Raw genomic sequence first — 6009 nt, forward strand, 5'->3', positions numbered from 1 at the left:
GAATTTCAGAGCTGCAAGCAGTATAATACAAAAAACGTCTTGATAGTATGTGTGAGAGGTCTTGATAGTAAGTGTGAGAGGTCTTGATAGTAAGTGTGAGAGGTCTTGATAGTATGTGTGAGAGGTCTTGATAGTAAGTGTGAGAGGTCTTGATAGTAAGTGTGAGAGGTCTTGATAGTACATGTGAGAGGTCTTGGTAGTAAGTGTGAGGGGTCTTGATAGTACGTCTGAGAGGTCTTGATAGTACGTGTGAGAGAAAAACTGAATTTTGTCTCAAACGGCCCCTCATACTTACTACCAAGTTCTCTCACACGTACTATCAAGACCTCTCACACGTAATATCAAGACCTCTCACACTTACTATCAAGACCTCTCACACTTACTATCAAGACCTCTCACACGTACTATCAAGACCTCTCACACGTACTATCAAGACCTCTCACACGTACTATCAAGACCTCTCACACTTACTATCCTGACCTTTCACACTTACTATCAAGATCTCTCACACTTACTACCAAGTTCTCTCACACATACCATCAAGATCTCTCACACTTACTATCAAGTTCTCTCACACATACTATCAAGATCTCTCACACTTACGACCAAGTTCTCTCACATGTACTATCAAGACCTCTCACACGTACTATGAAGTGCTAATAAAGAGTTTGAAAGTAGATGTCAGCAAGTTTGATAGAAGGTGTGAGAGGGTTTAATAGTAAGTGCGAGAGGTCTTGATAGTACGTGTGAGAGGTCTTGATAGTAAGTGTGAGAGGTCTTGATAGTAAGTGTGAGAGGTCTTGATAGTATGTGTGAGAGGTCTTGATAGTAAGTGTGAGAGGTCTTGATAGTAAGTGTGAGAGGTCTTGATAGTAAGTGTGAGAGGTCTTGATAGTACATGTGAGAGGTCTTGGTAGTAAGTGTGAGGGGTCTTGATAGTACGTCTGAGAGGTCTTGATAGTATGTGTGAGAGAAAAACTGAATTTTGTCTCAAACGGCCCCTCATAACAAACTGCAAATTTTGCACCTGCTGCCATTTTTCTTCACCCCAGTTCCTATGCTTTCATGCATAGTTGAGTCGCTTGGCCTTTTTTCCATGTCTGAGGAATGGCTTCTTGGCTCCAACTCTTCCATGACGACCACTCCTGGCCAGATTTCTCTGGACAGGAGATGGTATACCTTTGACCCACTGGTTTCTGCCAGTTCTGAGGTGATGGCACAGCTGGACATCTTCCTATTTCAAAGGGAAATAAGCTTGATTTGTTTTTCATCTGCTGCACTAAGTTTTCTTGGCCGACCGCTGCGTCTACGATCCTCAACATTGCCCGTTTATTTGTTCTTCTTCAAAAGAGCTTGAACATCTTGAAACCTCAGTCTGCTTTGAAATCTTTGTCTGGGAGAAACCTTGCTGATGCTGTAGAACTAGTTGTTGCTGTGCTCAGTCTTGCTATGACCTGTGACATCAAACTGTCTTCCACAACCTCACCCAGTTTTAAGCTCCTACACAGCTGTAACTTTTTCACTAAAAGACTGTATTTCAAACTACTTGTGAAATTGATGATCATTAGCACCTGTTTGGTATAATTGGTTGATCATACACTATAATCTTAAAAAACCCATGACTTTGTGCAAATGTACCTTTAAGAATTGATGCTGGTTTGAGCCACAATTTGTAAATTGATTAAAAAAAACAAAGAAAAAAAACAATTATTATTTATAATTTTGAAAGCATTCTTAGTTTACAGCCTTTTTTCACACCTGCCTAAAACTTTTGCACAGTACTGCATAGATACCTTTTCACTTCATTGGCTGTATATTATTATTCTTATACATATAATGATTTTCATGTCAGCCTAAATATAAGTGCTGTAAATAGCATCCAAAATTGTAATAATACTCATCATTTTATGTCACAGAATCTAATAGATTAAAGTACCCTTAAGTGGGAGATAAAGCAAACACACACACCAAAATATGCAATTTATTTGAAAGTTTGTGGAAGAATTTTATTAGTTGGATCAGCCCAGTCATACATCTGTAAATTAGTAACTATCATGAAATCATTACTGCCACCATGTTGATGATACATGCTCAAAAAAGTTCAACCACTAGCTAACCACCACCAAGAGTAAATATATTAACCAATAAACCCAATATTGGTTTGAATTGTGTAATGTGTAAATTGACTATTTCAGCCAAGAGAACTGAAAAAAAATCAGGACTAATCTATGGGAAGGTTTTTCAGGAAATCTTCGATTTCAGTGCACAAGTTGGAGTTTCTTTGAAAACGCTCCCTCAAGACTTGATGCTGTTGTCGCGGAAGAATGACTGTGGTTTCATTTCAGCTGCTTTCATGTGGTATTCCACTGATCTTCTGTATTCTTTACGAGTGAAGAAGAGAAATTTGGCATAATGGTTGAAAAGCATTTGTTTGTCTAGGTCATCAAGATCTCTTGCTAGAAGTTCCTGGTACTTTTCATCTCCTACCTCCGGATCGCTACATCCTTGTATGGTCGCAAGATTAATTTCCTTTACCAGGCAAGTGTCAGGGTACAAAGCAATCACTTCCTGGTGAAGGTTTATGGCCCTGTTCATTGTTGCTCGTTGTACATATATCCTCTTCCTATTGCAGTTGGTGATCTTCCATAAGTAGCAGAGTGCTGCACACCTTTTCAGGAAGCGTTCATCTGGATGTTCTCTCAGGGCTTCTTCTGCCAGCTCAACTGCATCATCAATGGGGAGGGATTCTCTGTAAACTCTTAAAATTGCTTTCAGACCACTGTAACTACTGACAGGGTTTCTTAGAACCAGCTCAGCCATCTCTCGAGCTTTGTCTCTAACATCTATATCTTTTTTTTCTCCATAATTAAAGTGTTTGATTGCAATGTACACCTTCTCTGGATCCTCTTCTCTGGCACGTTCTAATCTCTGCCTGGCGTCATCTGTCAGGGGGAGCTCATGCTTCTGAGCTCTGACTAATGCTAAGGCGAGGGAGGTCTTCCACTCCACTCGCTCTGGTTCTCTCTCAATGGCAGCCAGAAAAAGTTCTTCAACCTTCTTCAGATGGTCGTCGACCAATGTCATCAGTGTCCAGGCCTTCTCAGCAGTCACCTCTGCGTGCAGGTCATCCTGGCTCACATTTGGGTGTTGACTCCTCAGATCTTCAACCTTTGATAGGTATCGCTCACTTTCTGGCTGGTGTCCCATGAGATGGTGCAACCAAGCCAGGTTCCCGTAGTTCACCATCATCCAAGGACCCTCTTCAGTGTGTCTGCGGTTGAACTCCTCTGTGGCCAGGTTAAGAAACCTCAAGGCCTCTTCAACTGAGCCCAGACGGTGATGAAGGTAACCCAGGAGGTTGTAGATGTGAGGCAGCCAACAGTTCCCTTCATCTGTGCCGATGTCCTCCAGATAATCCCTGACAGCCCATGGTTTGATCTCCTGGACGAGTTCCTTCCATGTGAAGTGACACTGCAGGGTCTTCAGTCTGGCCTCCATGTTTGTCTGACTCTCACTGTTGGAAACAAGTCCACACTTTAGTACCACAGTGTTGTGTGTCTGTGTGTATTTGCAATCATGAAACTGTGCAATCAACTTTAATTATTGTTTATTGCTTGTGTGTGTTTTTATATTTCTGTCAGCGCTAGTGTGTTCCTTCTTTAAAAATGAAAATTAATAACAACAAATGAAATGTGTGTGCTTTAAAACAGTTAAGTGGAGGGCCAAAGGTCATGTGTAAAAGCCAGTATGTGTGATAGAAATAATGTTTAATGGCGTCATGTGTCACGTGACTATGTGTTGAGAAATTGTCAAGCTCCAAATCACTATACAGTTACCTTTAATATAACAAATTGCGTTATACCTCTGTGTTTGTGCCTCTTATAAGTGCATGTATGTGTGGATGTGTGTGTGTGTGAGTCTGTGTGTGTGTATGTGCGTTGGTGTGTATGTGTGTGTGTGTGTGTGTGTGGGTGTGTGTGTGTGTGTGCGTGTGTGTGTGTGTCGAGTAAATAAAAAGTAGACAAACAAAAATACTCTTACCTAATACTATGAATCATAAAGATGATTATTTTTATATTTAAAAATCAATATATTTGAGTTATAAATGTAAACAAACTCACCTCATGATTGGTCAGTTTTCATCTCCACTCTTAGTTTGTGTTTTCTTGTCAGTGCCTGGAGATCAAAAGCCACTTTATATAGAGTCAGACCAGGAGGAGTTGAGTCTGCGCACTGAAGGATCACTCTGTGTCAGTTTCTATTTCACTGAACAGTAACTGCTCAGAATGTGTTCAGGTTTAGAGTATAATTATTTATTACTTTGCTGTATTTGGTAATTAATCACCATGTTATTTTGTTTGTTTAGCATTTACTTACTGTTTTTTTTACGACCTGCATCATCCCCCACTTTAATAATTTTCCTTGGTAATTTACAAAAAACGCCAGGGAAGAAAGTTGCCAATAAAGTTCTGTAAAAGTACTGTATGTTTAAGAAGAAGAATTACAAGGAATAGCATGTAAAGTAACTCAACATTAGTTACAGCAAAACACTGGCAAATGTCTTATTTGTCAGTGTTTGTTTTTATTATATTATTATATTCCTTCTTGGATTGGAAAACAGGTTGTTTCTTCAGATAAATAAACATGTGTCAAAAGTGTAACCATTACTCATCATGGAAATGTTACACAAAAACACACATGAAGATGCAAATCATTTGAAAGTTATTTGAAGAATTTTATTCTTTGGATCAGCCCAGTCGTGCATCTGTAAATTAGAAACTACCATAAAATCATTACTGCCACCATGTTGATGATATAAGTTCATATAAGTTCAACCACTAGTTAACCACCACCAAGAGTAAATATATCCACCAAAACACACAATAGTGTTTTGACTGTAATGTGTAACTGTCACGGAAGAACGACCGTGGTTTAATCTCAGCTGCTTTCATATGGTATTCCACTGATCTTTTGTATTTTGTCTACACCTATTAAAATAATAATATAACAAATATAACAAATAATACACACCCGAATGACACACAACTACAGATTGTACCTTAAAAATGACAGATTGACTCCACTACAGAGACATGGTGGTGACATGGATTTTAAAAAATCTTGTGATACTTCGTATCTCGAGATAAGCGTGTCTCATGAAATTTACGTCTAGCGTTTCTTTCGACACACTAGTACACGATACTTAAGTAATATTCTCTAGTAGTGATGGCGAGGTAGTTCTGTTTATTGACTTTATATTTGCCAAAATAAACAAGTATTTTTCGAATCACGTAGCGAATGTTCATAAATGTACTTCATAACTTTAACGACTAGAAAGAGTCGTCCATGTTTGAATGTGTCCCTTGGCATGGGGACGAGTCGTCTCGTGAGGGCGATGTGTAAATTGTAAATAAATAATAAGGGCACAGAAGGAACCGATATTATCACATTGTCCGTTCATTGAGAGTTCACACATACAAATATTTGTTTATTAATATTTAGTTAGTTGATGACCAAGTGACCGATTGAGAGATCAGAAGCTAAATAAGATTGGGGTGGAAGAATTAGTGAACGATGAACGAGAATTAATAACTTTCTCCGACAGGATACTCACAGGATCAAGCTGTGAAACTAACATTTTCCATACATCCACCTGTAACCAGAGCTAGTTCATCTGCCCGTCAATAAAGATTAACTTTATGGACTCAATTGACTTCATCTTGTGGCTAAATTAAAGAACTACAGTCATGAACATTTACTACGTGATTCTAAAAAAGTTAATTTTGGCGGAAAAAAAAGTCACTAAACAGAACTACTCGACTACTGGAGAATATGTCTGGTCCTTTAAAGCTTAGGTATCGTGGAAATATTTCAGCTCGGGAGAAGCAGATTTTGGATGTAAAGGAGCTTTATTAGCTTCTGGGAGTTCCTGACTAACCTCTTAATGCCATATCCCATGATAGATTACCAATGAAGGTTCCATTCTCCAAGAGCAGCACATTGGATAAA

General features: G+C 38.9%; 1 pseudogene across 1 annotated transcript; it reads right to left on the bottom strand.

Annotated features, from left to right (window-relative positions):
* Nucleotides 1-2009: 2009 nt before the first annotated feature.
* On the bottom strand, nt 2010-4161 carry LOC148086533 (protein IFIT1 homolog B-like; annotated as a pseudogene). Its single transcript, XR_015710538.1, has 2 exons — nt 4122-4161; nt 2010-3514 (listed from the first exon to the last, which is right to left on the bottom strand). The product of XR_015710538.1 is annotated as a protein IFIT1 homolog B-like (transcript).
* Nucleotides 4162-6009: the final 1848 nt, after the last annotated feature.

This window comes from Callionymus lyra, chromosome 2 (assembly GCF_982586985.1).
Source record: "Callionymus lyra chromosome 2, fCalLyr1.hap1.1, whole genome shotgun sequence".
Lineage (NCBI taxonomy): Eukaryota > Metazoa > Chordata > Actinopteri > Syngnathiformes > Callionymidae > Callionymus > Callionymus lyra.